Raw genomic sequence first — 15,792 nt, 5'->3', positions numbered from 1 at the left:
AGCGCCCCCTCCGTCCCTGACGGCACGCACACGGACAGCCACAGCAGCAACAGGAGCTGTCCAATGAGCGCGCTGCTGACGTCTGACGGGCCTCAAAAAGGAGGAGTGCGCTGGTCACGTCACAGTACTGAAAATAAACAGAGGGACGCAATGTAAAATCTGAACCCATTCAAGTGAAGCTGTTGAAAAATCAAAAATGTAAACTGAAATGTCACATTGTTTTAATTGTCATTCAACACACGTGACTTTCTATCAAAGGGCTGGGCCTATGTTTACCTGGTTAAGGGATCTAACAGCCTATTGACGTTTTCCAAAGAAAGAGAGAGTTAATTAATTTAGTTGTGTTTGCCAAATAACATCTGATAGAATGTTTTGTATTAACCCACACAAATAATGATAGTATATTGCCTAGTTAAAAAAGGCGTAGCTGTGCAAAATATGCAACATAAACCTGTACAAAAAACAGTCATAGGCTTCGTGTTCATACAATGTTGAATAAAGATTTGCTTTATAATTTCTTTAATATGGCATATGTTCTGAGGTTTTTACCAATGAGGCACTGATGTACCATTTGAAACAATAAAATAAGACCATCCCCATGTTTGAGCTTCTGGGTCTGGGAGCAAAACAGCAGCCAAATGATAAGAACAAAAGAGTGCAGGGATTTGAGTACCACACACAGCCAAGGACAGGCAAAACGCTCATTACTGAAATACTGAGTGGGGCTGTGTGGTTAGGCCGTGGCAGCTCAGTGGGAGAGATAAAAGTCAAATAGGATAAAAGAGAAACAGAAACTATAAACATGAGCACAATGTGGTATCAAAGTAACTCTGGCCTGGAAAATCCCGGACCTACCAAAGCATACGGGGCAGCACTGTAAGTAATATGGTCAGTGGCAGGGCAGGGCTCTTTGATTATGTATAAAGTGTAATGTAATAATAATCTTTTTTTTCCACCATTATTCAAGCAATTATTCGGTACATGGGCCAGTGAATCTATAAATAGACAGCTAGCTCAAAATAGATTCAGAAGTATTTTGAAAGTACAAATCTCAAGCCCCCAGGCAACTTTTCATTTACAGAAACATGTATGGGCATAATGATATTACAATGAATTGATTATTTGATAAATTGCAAAATGCTGTTATTTTAAATTATAGTAAAATGTGACAAGAAAATATCATATGCAACTGGTATGTTAAAAGGCAATTATTTTGTCTGTTTTCTACAACCTTTGTTTGGATTGTGCATATGTAATGAAATAAGAAAATGTTCCCTCTCACTTAGCCGTTGTTAGTCACGATAAGAAATTCTGAAGCACCATAAACTGTTACAGAGAAATATAAAGATAAATGTTAATATTGAAACTACCTTATGCTACTGACACTACACAGGATAATCCCAATAAACCTATTTTTAAATAGACAGAATCATTTAATGATCTGAGCTGCAACAAATGAATAGCAGAATGAAGCAATAATTAGCTAAAGAAGTTACTTTTTCAACGCTCTACAGCTCAAATCGTATCTACTATAACAAAAAATCTCCTCATTATTACAAAGAAATTGTACAAACAATGAGTGTTGAGCCTCAAAATATACTGTTCCTGCTCTCATATATTAAACGATAAGTTGATATAGTGATTAACGTGACAGGCCTAACTGTTGTCACTATATTAACGAAATAAACCCATTTGGGTAAATATTTTCCCAATTTATTGAGTTTGTGGAGGTCTGCTGTGTAGCAATACAGTTACATACAGAACCAAGCCAGACATAAGTATTGTTTTGAATTGGTCTGGCCACCAGCGCAGGCTAAAATATGTCCCCCTCACTTCCAGACAGGGGTGGGGTATCCTGTCATAGCAGTGGTTCCTCGGTAAGACTAATGAATGGGAGCTTTTATCTCCAAACCACACGTGAAATTCAGTGAGGAAAGAATGCTAGGTTGGTAGTGAGAAAGGACTGAGAGAGAGAGAGGGCTGGCAGTGCACTACATGTGGGCAGAGTTAACTTTTCCAAACATTGCTCCGGTGGTGAACACACACAGCAACGATTATGGAAAGACATAATCAAGGAAAGCAACTTGTGCGGGGTCAACAAAAGCTAAATCAGCGTAGCTTAGGCTCTTCCAGACAAAACAAACCTCCCGAGGATCCAGGCAAACTCAAAACAGCACGTGATTAATCCCTCAATGTTCAGTACATACAGATATAATAGACATGCCACAGAGTAGATAGTATCTTATTTGATTCACTTCACGTTTACAAGGTATGCATACAGAGTGAGAAGGGAAAGATATTTGTGGTTATAAACAGAAACATTGGTGTAAGATTTGAGATGCTTAAAACTCACTCTTTTGAGCTTTAGGCCATGTTATAATGTTGTTACCACCTTAAAAACATACCTGGAGTTGTTTCATTCACACATGTTTGATGAGTAACCCTTTATTATTAGTTTGTCTACATTTCCAAAGCTCAGAATGGTCTGTTCCACTTTGTGACATCATTAAGTTTTTCTATTTGAGAGAAAAACTTGATATGCAGGATTTGTGTGGTATGCATGTATGAATGAAACAAAACACAACCACAAGTTTGTTTGTGATGAGAAAACAGAATTATCACATCAGAAGAAAAGAGATCAGAAAATAGCGAAATATGGGCTCTTTAAACTCATTTCATTCAAATGGGCTACTAGTTAATGCAAACAACAATAAATAATCACTTAAAACATTTGTGTATCTAGCTACTGGCCCATAGTCACCAAATACAGCATATGTTTGGACAATGTTGACAATATAATCTTAAAACCATAATGAGGTTGCTAACAACTCAGCATGTCACAATCTCTGTATTTTCCCAAGACTGGTTTTCTTGTCCATAACCTGTTTGGCATTTAGACTGTACAATTAAAACAAATTAAAGAGCTTTAATAATTGGAGGTGGTGACCTTTCAGAAGTTTGCGACAGACAAAGCAATCTGGCAATGACTTAATGATGTAAATTATGACAGTTATGATGTAAGATTTTTCACTGCAACAGCTGGCCCATATTGTGTATTACTGAAAAACATGAATCCACTGTCTCACTCAACTATTACCATTACATTCTATTAGGTCTAAAGCAGCCATTTAATATGCTCCAGTCATATGTAAATGTGAGAGTGACAGAGGTGACGTGACCCAGGGTGAGTGTGGAGGGTGTGGCTGCGCTGTGTAAATTACCTACTGAGAAAAACAACTCTCCAATTGCCCCTCCCCCTTTGATCCTCGTCACCAGGAAGAAACTCGTCACGAAAACACAAACTTTCCATCATTTTTATGGGCAGAAGATTTCCTCGTAGAACAGCTTGACTCGTGATCATGCTGAAAAAATTATAGAGTTAAAGAATTTACAGTACAACTATCTAAACTATTTGTGTGTTGATTTATAAGATTTGACCCATCTCTAAAAGGGAAATGAAACAAAAAACAGAAACATTTTAGATACAAAATACATAGGACTCAAGCATTGAAGTTAAACATTTCAGAGTATTAAGAAATTGTTTGTTTTAAATCAGAGAAAGTGTGAATGGAGTTGTCTAAATGGATTTTTACTTGCTGCTTACATTAGACTGTTACATGTTGCACTTTAAAGACAGAATTTGGTCATATTTTACAAATGAAAAGACACACACACACACAAAACAATATTTAATCTGATTGTTTGATCTCACTGATAATTAAATTGTATACTTTTACTGTAGTGATTAACATTTTTGTTCATATCTCTAAACTATTCACTTCAGACGTCCAGGAAATCCATAGTCTTTCTTTATCTGTCCTTATCTTTATATGAACAATATAAAACCCATAGCTACATAAGAAGTCAGTGAGTATTTTTAGCAGTGACATTTGAGATTGTTAGAGGCCTGCCACAACCAGTCAAATCCAATTCTGAAAGATTATTCTGAAGGTTCACTCACCTTGTCCACAGATGTTTTTAAATAAAAAGTGTACAATTCTCATATAGGGTGTATACATAGACTCCCCCACAATCCTAAACCAGCAATGGGTCATCTATATATTCACGGACTAGTTTATTTTAGTTGACAAACAGGAGAAATGTGAGATGGACCCTCTAGGTTGGTGATCTGCTTTTAAAGGAGCACAGCTTGCACCATTGCACAATTATGACAGGAGCGGATATTTTAAGATTCAATACCATATGCCTACATTTAGCCAAGAACATAAGCTGTATATTTCACAATAAATCACTATATACACCAAATCACTGATATAAAGGTTTCACCTAGAAACATCGGTCGTCCTGCCTACAACAACAACAAGGCAGATAATAGATTTTTATTGCCTTTATCTCAAGGAGAAGTGAGAATGCATCACTACAAAGGCTGCCTGCTTATTCAGAAGGCTTCAAACACTGGTGACAGGGCAAATGTTACCAATGCATTTGAACTGGAGTGGACTACAGCGGCCATAAGGAGAAAGAAGACTATATATAGACTTTGACTTAGACAACCTTCATTAATCCAGCCACCAAATTTAATTATTTGGACACAGTAGCTCATACATCACAATTTATTATAATAACAAAGAGCAAAAAATATAAACAGTAATAATAAATTCTAAATAAGTAGCAAAAATAGCAACAGGCTGGTGTCAAATAAGGCATAATTATATATATGTATATGTACAAGTAAAAATAAAATATAGGAATACTGTAATACAAATATATCTCAACTTTATATAAGAGGTTATAAGGAGAAAAGTGTAAAATAATGATTGACAGACATAGAGTTAGAAAGCAAAGTCCAGTAAATGCAAACATTTGTTAAAAGAACAGATGAATTAAAGCAATTACTGGCAAAACACCAGCAAATGTATATTAAGTATTTATGAAAATACATTCAATATATTTTACTATTGTTCTCACTGTTACCCTGGGTGTAGACTAGAGAGAAGCAAGGCTGCCAATCTGTGCCATGGGCCCCTCTGACCACCACCGATCACTCATGCACACACCATACTAGGCAAGGTCAAATGTCTTGCTCCATCCACTAAGCCCATTTAGACAAAAATTTAAAATCATATTACTCCCCTATTTGGCAGTGCTGGTACATGGCGATCTTTCATGGTAGTAAGACATGGGTTAGAGGGGCCTGGTCTGACTGTGTCTGTGGAGTTTAAATATGTAACATTGTGATGAATATTGCATACATGTTCCTCACGCTTTTTCTGGGACACAGTCTTCACACTTAGGCTCAATGCTGCAATGCCAGAAGAATCAGCCCACAGACAATCTCCAGTGTGTCTGTACAACACATGGACTCATTTACAATTACAACGTGATGATCAAAATTCACTTTTATTCTGCCATTGCTATTCATGGCTTCCAGTTTCCTGTTATGGGTAACATTTTGAGGACTTTTCAAAAGATATGATATTTGTTTTAAATTGTTACTAAAAAATTGCTACTAAAATGTCATAGCTGGTGATTTTCAGTCCTTTTCAGATTCTCCACTTATTTAAAGTCTTTGTTCATTTTTTATTTAGTTTTGATTATATTCAGATTTGCTTATTCAGTGTTTATTGTCTGAGTATTTAGGACAGTGGATTAAATGTGCTAACTGCAGTGTATTTATACTGAAGCTATTTGCTGACAAATTGATGAATAAGCACTGTCCTTATTCAAATAAAGAAATGCATAGTTTTCAGGTGATGCAAAGTTGAACAAAAAATACAAACTCAATCCGAAGAGCCTCTAGCTCAATAGTAAGAGCGTGTTTGAGTGTGCACTGCTCCCAACATGAGTCAGACTTTAAACGGCCTGAAACAGCTGCAGATCAGATCCTGTCTGGGCCCACGCAGCCTGTCATTTCACTGCACACACTGTTCATGACACAAGCTATAGTTTCACTGGGCATGGTGCGAAGTGTAGGCAGTCTCAATGTGTTACCTCTGCAAGATACAACATGGATACTGAACAACAGCTGTGACTGGGGCAGGTCTATATAACTGCATTGAAATACATGTTTATTTATGTTTTATTTTGAGCTGATAACAAGTACTACGATGGCAAGTATCACAATATTGATCTGACAACAATTGCGTGTTCATCCAAACCCCCAAGAAAAAGAAATGCAGTATGTCCCTGCCTAGAGATTTGTATATTTGCAGCTTGAACTGATCTAAAATTATATGTGTGCAGATAAACTCAAATATAAACAATGTATTTCAAAAACAGTTTCAGTATTTCAGTATAGGTATTTTAACATTAAAGCCTGACAAAATCTTTGTTAGTTGCATTGCCCCCCTACCGCTATTTATTATGATTTCCCTGATTTTTCCATCACTGTGCGTAGTTCCCAGAATTGAACATTATATTATTCACACAAACCCAAGTTAGGCTTTGGATTTTGGGATTTTCCAGACGGCAGTAGGTCATTGCGCTTTAAAAAAAACAAAAAACAAAACTATTATCCACCCAAGAAACGCTTGTGTAGGGGGTTTATAAGATTGGGAAGTGAAACTCTGGCCTTTCCTTTTTGTAAATGTTTTTTATTAAATTTTGCACACTATGTTCATAATTCATAAATGTAAAAGTGAAACCAGTTTTGCCTATAGCTTATGCATTTGCTCGCAGGTAATTGCCTTTATATGATCTGTAGCTTCACTTGACATGGTCGTGCTCTGTCATTAGTGCCAAAGTATAATGAATGCAGCGTGGTCTGTCCCAGGTGTGACCTCCTCTTGCTCAGACAGTGGTGCAGCCGTCAATGTCGGCACACACCAGTTATTATAAAACACCTCCTGTGACCGCAAAAGTACACGGGTCTCTGCTCAGGAGACACAGGCAAACGTAAATGAAAAGTTGTTCACCAAGGAATATTTTGGTTTATTTTTTATTTCAGCTTATAAATGGGTTTTGTGTCTGAATGTAGGAAGCTAATATACCACCTTGAAAATGTCCTATCCTGTCTGATCTCGATTGGACCTGGGTAGTACTTGTATGGGAGACTGCTGGGAGAGCGCCATTACCCATTGCCTAGCATGACTGTGGTGTGTGTGCGTAGTGGGCAGACGAACCAGCGGTACAGACTGGCAGCCTCTCGCCCATCAATCTACCCCATGGTAACTGTGATTACAATAGTAGTGTAGAGTCAATGGAAAACACAAAGCACCCAAAGCCAGTAAAGGGCTTTGTATGCCTTGAAACTAACTCCCTAACGTCCTAACTATTACATATACTTTGAAATTGGTAGTGCAGTGTGTTTTATATGTAAGGGAATTCATGAAACCCAAACATGGAAAAGTCAACTTGACTTCAGAATAATATTCCAGTGGTACTTGTTATAACCTTTCCCCTTGAAAGACATGCCAGGACATGTAGAGACACAGCTCAGCCAATCAGGAGTGAGGGGGAGCTGACATCACAAAACTCTTTTTCACTTTCAACCACAGATGTGTAAATATTACCAGTCTGAAATGCCAGCTGTTGCTTTTCCTGTTTTACTGGTAAACTTAAAATAATTCTTGTTATCTTCCATGTCGTACCCTGGAGCCTTTTTAACATATTATACATTTATTGTATAAGCTTAGATTAGATCCATAACACCATAATCAAAGGGGCCCTAAATAAGTTTTAACTTTCTTTTCTATCGTGTTATTTTGTCTGGAATGTTCCACAGAATGGCATAAAACGTGTCTATCTCCAAGGAGACAAGCAGGTGATAAAATGCCTGCAATTGAATAAATATAAGTGTAATACTGTGGAACATTCAAAGCATTAAAGGTCCTGTGTTACTCAAAATTGACTCTTGTGAGCTTTAAACCATGTTATAATGTTGATACCTCATGAAAAACTTTAATGGAGTTGTGTTTTGTTTTATTCACACATGTTTGACTAACCCTTTATTATTAGTCTGTTTATTATTATGCTGTTCTCCCTTGTGATGTCATGATATGTTAGTTTTTAAGTTAACAGCTATCTTTTACCTTTTCATTCAGTAGGGATCAGAAATTCCAGGGTTGAAATCATCCACATGATTCTCGGGAAGGTCTATGGAGTTTAAAAATAGAGTGGAGTACTTCCTTAGTTTGTCTGTCCTTGTTTTAGTGGTTGTGTTGTGAAATGTCTTTGTGTTACTGTGAAAAGCGCTTATTATTATTATATTACTTATTATTATTCACATTATAAAAATAGACCAGAAAAGAGAATAATATGGGCCCTTTAACATTTTCATGAGAAAAGCAGGTGACAGAACCTCCACTGGACTTCTAAGTGTATTCAACAGCAGTCCAGAACTAATAATATTATATATAATCCATTGAGGTACAGACCTAAGAGGTGTCCCAGAATATTAACTATGATAAAATGCGGCTGCAGTGTCTTTAGTTACAGCATTAATAACCCAAAAGAACGAAAAGTACAATCTAATCACCTTGAGATACAAAACATCCTAAACCCATTAGTATTCTGATGCATTCACTCAAAACAAATCTTTCAGTTGGCAGATTGCTATTAAAAACATTACATTTATTTACAAGATTAAAAACATGCTCAGGGTGTGTGGGACTGGAAACACATAAAAGACATGAAGGAGGACATTCCTGTGGGAGGATGAATTAAACCAGGCAAAAGCAATGATTGTAATCACATACAGGCTTAACAATGGGATGTGGTGTACAATAATAAAGGGCAGATGGTCCAGAAGATCATAAATATAAACTGAAGAGGACTTTAAGTAACAATTTGCAATCTCACAAGTAGAAGAGAGTGATCTGATTGCAGTAATGAAACAGGAAGAACAAACTTGAATGCAAAAATCCAAATGACCAGTGAAGGTTCCCAGTAAAATGTTTAAATTTATGTTTCTACTGTTCCTCAATAAATAAATAAATAAATAAAAAAGAGAGAGAAACCACATGAATATTGATGCTACATTCTTGTTTACTCTTACTCGCCTACTTCCCTTTACGTTGCACTCACAACTTAAACACAACTTTAGCGGAGATACAAAAAAACTCTACATTTACAAACTAAATGAATGATGTGTGCAATATAAATGCCAAAACAAACGCTCAGATCAGAGGCATTCGTGCAGAACACTGTGTCCATATGGCTACCCGTGTCCCTGCAGACCGCATCAAAGGCTTTCAATCTCAATAGCTGTCATCTCGGGCCTGTATGGAAACTATAGACTATGACAGGCCCTCCCCACAGATCCAGAGGAATAACCAGGAGAAGTCGCTCTGATCGTGCCTCCCTGTCTCTGCAGTAATTAAATGAGTGCCAACGGTGAGCAGCACTTAGGAAATTGGCCCTGTGCAGCTCCCATCAGAGAGCTCTCACGTGTGGGGTACAGGTGGAGGAAGCAGTGGGAAGATGTGTGTGAAAAGAGCCAGGGTGCGAATTAGGGTTAATGAGGAAATAGGGGAGATAGAGGTTGGCCATCAATATCACAGTGGAGGTATGTTCTCAGTAGAGTGTCGTCCTTCTGTCACATGCAGGGGTGCCAGATCTGGTGAGCAAAAACAAGCAATAAGTTCAAAACAAGACAAGTGCTTTATGATACAGCTGTTTAAACCTTTGAACTGAACAGAACAAAAGTTAAAGGTGGATTGTGGAGGGCCCGTCAAATACTTTTTTCCATGGATATGTTATTCCATTGTCTATAATGTTCCACCTTATGGCATTAAACCTTTTTGTCTTCATGTAGACCAAACCAGACAAAGTTACTGGTCTGATCTGTGGAGAGGCAATGTATGTTTTTCTAGGTATTTTTGAGCTATAAAACCAGTTGTAATTTAAATGTAAGATAAAGCTGTTTAATGTCATACTGTGGAACAATCAGAAACAAGAGATAAGCAGGCGAAGGACTCCAAACTAAAAAGTTACATAGTGTTCCTTTAAATCCACTTTGCTTTCAGTTGTTATGGATTGTCTCACAGCAGAAGAGTTTTATCCCTTGTAAACATGCGGTGAATTGCCAGACTAAGATTGATCTTCGGAGCTGCTTTGGTGGCACACAGAGAGAAGAGTCCAGTGTCATTGCAGAGTTAGTGGGACAACTGCACCAGGAGTCTGTGACAAATCACCTGTAGCCATTCTGTGAGTAGAGACTGATAGGGTTTCTCAGATAAAGCTTCATAAAACAGGTCGTAAAAGAAAAGTCCCTTTTATTGCTCTGCCATTATATGGACCTGGACTATAGTCATAAACAAGATCTAAATAACAGATGCAGGTTTAAAATGCTGCAGTGAAGGCAAAATGTGGACTTATTAATGAGGAGCATATGTCCAGATGCTGTGAAGTGTGTGTTCATGTGAAATGAGAATGTGGTGTGGCACGTCAGCACCGGTCCCACTTAGCTGAAGGTGACAGAAAGTTAATTGTCTTCTTTAGGTGAGGCACAAAGCTGTTGATGAAGCACTGGCACGATGCATGTCCAAGGAGGCTCCCTGTGCTGTCATTGTGTGGGATGTGCTGATGTTATCTTATCACAGTCTGCTGAGCTGTTGTCTTTGGTCATCTGATAAGATACATGTGTTTATTGAATATATTCAACCTTAATGGCACACATCTAAAATGATGTCAGCTGTAGAGGACAGTATGATTAAAAAACAAGGTCACTGCAGATGTATACTCCTGTGTTGCACTGACAGGGCAGCCATTAAGACCATCTCTATAATGCACAGTGCAAACAACATATGCCTGATGTCTGTGTGCAGTTAAATGCATCTTTTGCATGCACTGTCCCACTGTATGCTGTTGTGGCATTAAAGGGCCCATATTACGGCATTTTTTGTTCTGTTATCATGTTGTTTCTTCATCATAAACATACCTGAAGTTGCTTTGTTTCATTCACACACACAAGCTCTGCATGTTAAGGCTCAGTTCTTCTCTCAAACACCGTGTGACGTCATGTGGTAATGCAAGAAGTCCTCCGCTATTCACCATACACCTTCACTAGAATTATTTGGATGATTTCAGCACTAGAATGGCAAATCTCTATTGAACTTAAGGGACAAGGTGTTAACTTGAAAACTACAGCTTCATGACATCACAGGGTGGAACAGAGCATTTTGAGCTTTGCAGATGTACATAGAGTAATAATTCAGGATTACTCAAACAAGTGTAAATGAAACAGTACACAACTAAGGGTGTGTTTTTAGTGTAATGTAGGACGATTAAATGTATTTATATATGAAACTACAGAACTGGTCCTGTCAGAAATGTAATTACATGTGAATAATGGTTAAGCTCTATAAATGAGCTAGTATATAAATGAGGATTGCATAATCCATTTGATAGAGGTGTCTACGCCACAATTACATATTTGGAAAAAGTACCTAACACAAGTAATAATCTTTGAACCACAAGCAGTGACCATGTCCTGACCTTGTGTCTAAACTATAATTTTGTACAACGGTCAAGCATGTTAGTGTTTTTTTCTTTTCTCCCATAAAGTTATAGAAGACCTTTTATAGCATTTCTGCAGCAACTTTCCACATACACACCAAATATACACTCCTCATTTTCTGCACATATCTGAACATTTTCCTGAGACAAAGGAGAAGTCGACAAAGTGAGGCTCAGATAATGGTAATTGGTGAAGGCAGGGGTATTTGTGAGTCTAGACTAGAGAAGCTTTGATCAGGGGAAATCAAGTGTGTTTAAAACAGGTTCACCCAGGCCCTCTGACTTAAACTGTAAGTCCATTATCCCCTATGTAAAGGAATTTGAACATATGTTTAATGGGCAGAAATTTAAACACATTACTGTTATTTTGACAGTGTATTTTTCTACAGGAATATAATCTTAAGCAACAATGACTCTACCCAATGCTGACCTTGATTTGTGACCATTAAAAGGCAGTTTACTTTTTCCATATTATGGTATTTTCTTATTGTTATGTTATGTTTTGTAATGTTATTTCCCTCTCAAAAACTTACCTGGAGTTGTGTTTTGTGTCATTTACACACATACACACACACACACACACACACACACACATTCTGCATATTTAGCCTGAGTTTTTCTCTCAAACAGAAAACACCCTGTTCCATTTTGTGATGTTATGTCATAGGAAGTGCCCCACTGTGTTTTTAAAATTCATAGATCTTCATCATTTGGATCATTTCAGCCCTGGAATTGACAATCTCTACTAAACTAATGGTAAAAGGTAGCTGTTAACTTGGAAACTACCACTACATGACATCACAAAGTGGAACAGAGCATTTTTTAGCTTTGGAGATGTAGATGGACTAATAATAAATGCTTTTTCAAACATGTGTGAATGAAACACAACACAACTCCAGGTATGTTTTTGAGGCGGTAACAACATTGTAACATGACTTAAAACTCTTAAGGTTCAGTTTTGAGAAATATTTACGCCGTTTACACTATGATAAAAATGGCTAATGATTGCTTTACACACAAAATATTCTGTCAAAGAGATTATTATAGGCTATTTGATATTGCAGTGAGCTCATGTTTTAACTTATTGTGACACGATGCTATTGCAGTTAATTTGTGTTCTGATCAACTTATGAGAAACAGTGTGAAATAAGTGTAGATGCATTGCTAGTTTTTGTTCTGGTCAGCCTATGGGGCAGTAAACAATGTGTTGGTAAAAGATAAAGCATTGTCCTGCAGCTCTAGGACATGGTGTGTCCCACATCAAAGCTGGACCTTCAGGACTACACTGTTCCATTACACTTAAGTGAACGCTTTTTAACACATTTTCATGGTCAAGCTGGCGGCAGCATATGGAGCGAAACTCAGGATCTTAGCTAGTGTGGAAAACATGGGATCATCTTGATGATACACAGACACAGAGATGCCCCCTTTTTTTTTTTTTTGTTTGTTTGTTTGCTTTTTTACAGTTTTTTTTTTTATGATATGTTCTAAATAACATTTTTCCATCCCATTATAGTGGCTTTAGCTTATAGTGCTCTTTTACAGCTCAGTATTCTTGTTTACCAATAGTAAAATGGCTTTGCTCCTTCGCAGTGTGGTGCAGGGTTTATCCTGGACACTGTCACCATAGAGACAGGTCTGTGCTGAACATCCCTGTAACATTGCTTCTCTTTTGTTCCCTATAATTAGAATTGATTAGGAGGATTTGTGCCGTGCATACACTGATGCTCATGTATTTACACAGGCCTTTAATTGTTGTAATTGAAGCAAAAGAATGTCAAGACACACTCAGTCTAATTGTTTATTCAAGACAACAATGATGACACTGTGTTCCCTTAACCTTAAATAACAGCAAAAACTGTGTGCAATTAGCCAAAGAGGAGGCATAATGCTAAAAGACTATTGTGTTTGTGGTAACCTACACGCCTATTCAAGACATTCTGAGGAAAGAAACTGCATTTTTTAATGCAGTTTCTTATAGCAGCAGCTCAACTTTTTAAACTGAAAAACAATTGAGAAAAAAATGAGTATTGATACTTAAAGAGCCCATATTACGCTATTTTCTGATCTATGTTATAAGGTAAGTACTTTGTGTTTTGTTTCATTCACACATGTTTAACACACAAATCCCACGTATTTAGCCTTTTTTTTAAACAGAAAACATTCTGTTCTACCTTGTGATGTCATTTGATAATACAGATCATTTCAGCCCTGGAATATCCCATCTCTGCTAAACTAAAGGTAAAAGGTGGTTGTTAACTTAAAAACTACAGCTTCATGACATCACAAGGTAGAGCAAAGCATTTTTGATTAATAAATGGGTACTCAAACATGTGTGAATGAAACCAAAGACAACTCCAGGTATGTTTTTAATAAGGTAACAGTATTATAACATGACTAAAAGTCAAGATGATTTTATTTAAATTTGCTGTTAGATTCTAAGAAAAAGAGTGAAAAACAATCCTCTTGGTTTATCAGATTCACAAATGAACAAGAGTAGTGTCCACTACTACTATTCGTGTCCACTACATGTCATTATGAATAATTTTCCCATAGAATTTTAAAATGACAAGACTAATCAATATCTTCATCATGTGTCAGCAATAGTTTAAAAGAAATAGCCCACTCAAAAGTCTTGGATCTCTAGTAAAGGTTACCTACATCTCTGCCGTCTTTCTACCTCTGAATTCTTAATCCATCTATAATTAAATGTCATATATTTGAACAGACAGGAGATTTATAACTGTAAAGGTGAGAGATGGTGGCCCGGGCACAAATATTGACCCAAGGAACACAGGTGGACTTATGAAGAAGCCTGAGGGACTGCAACTGGAGACTGTGCATCTTTGTTATGTTTGATAGCTGTGACAAAGAGATGAATGGTTTTGAGCTTTCTAATATTGAATAGAAATGAATAAACACACAGCACTACTATTGTGAAAGTGTAGTTGTAAACAATGTTCAAATAGAAGTACAATCAGAACCAGTGTTGAGAAGTAACTGAATACATGTTGACATGCTGTCATTGTAGCATTGCTTTCTGGGACTACAGCTTCTCAAAAAATGTAAGTCTCCAGTACTTAACTTCATTTTTGAATCCAATCCAAATGTAAAAAAAAATATGGGGGGAAAAATCTCACAAGATCATTTTCAACATGTGTGCACAATCTCATAGCAATTTTGTCTCGTTAGATCTTGTGGCACTAGATCTCGTCCCATCAGTCAGTGTTAAATATAACATTTTTAATACTATGTTACATTTTTATACTATAATTTAACTTCAATTTGGTGTAAAATTTTCAGAATACAGAAGTCTGACCTGACCATGTATCAGAAGATGTTACAAAATACATTTTACAGCAAGTATTTAGTATTTTGTAACTAAATACATTTTCAACGTATTCTTCCCACGGATCATAACACAAAAAATACAAAAATCCACATTCCCTTTTCCCATTATTATTATTATTATTATTATTATGGTAAACATCCTCACATCTGCATATGACAACACAGGCACCTCTCCAAGTCCTTTTGTGCCAGCAGTGTTGCCATGGAGCTCACATTTTTTCATCACAATGCTAATGTCATTCTTAACAGAGTCCAACAGAGAGGTCAAGGGTCAGACCAATACGTAGCTCCAGCTGAAATGGTCGGCTGAATTTTGAGAACAATGATTTAGGTGCAAATGCAAGCGAATATAAAAGAATATAAAAGAATTCACTTAACAATAAAGAGCATCATTTCTTCATATTGCAACTGATAGAGCCCATTTATTGACAACAAAGAGGTCAAAGGTTGGCTTTATAGGTTGAGTTGCACAGCCCAGATCACAACACAACACATCAAGTTCGATTAAAACTAAAATTACATGAAGGAACATATTTCACAGTTAACACGAGCCTGCCACTTTTAACACTTCCGTTTGACAAAATAAGGATGAAAAATCGTTTTAAGATGGTGGTGCAGATGCAGTATAAGTATTAGTTTGACAGTCAAGAGTTGCCATAGCAGCGTCCGTCATTTCCCTGTTAAATCTGTTTGAAAACTTGTCTTTGGAGCAGGTGGTGGTGTCCATTTTCCAGAGTCCTATCAGATCCCTTGGGACAGAGCCTCTATAGATGGCGCTGGGGACAGTGTGGATGAGTCACTAGAACACACACCTCGTACACACCTCACAATAACACAATTACACAACCGCTCTGACGTACAACAAAGCAGGTAATCACATTCAATTTAACAATATATGGGCCTACAACAAGCCAAATGTGTTCAAATGGTTTAGGCTTTGTGGGACTAACCATTGCATGACGCCTATAATGCAGTAATTATATTGATTAATAATTACACATTGGTAACTGCATGTCCTTCCTC

Source organism: Boleophthalmus pectinirostris, unplaced genomic scaffold, assembly GCF_026225935.1.
Source record: "Boleophthalmus pectinirostris isolate CB_2022bp ecotype Guang Dong unplaced genomic scaffold, ASM2622593v1 HiC_scaffold_18, whole genome shotgun sequence".
NCBI classification, from domain to species: Eukaryota; Metazoa; Chordata; class Actinopteri; order Gobiiformes; family Gobiidae; genus Boleophthalmus; species Boleophthalmus pectinirostris.
This window is presented reverse-complemented; position numbering follows the sequence as displayed.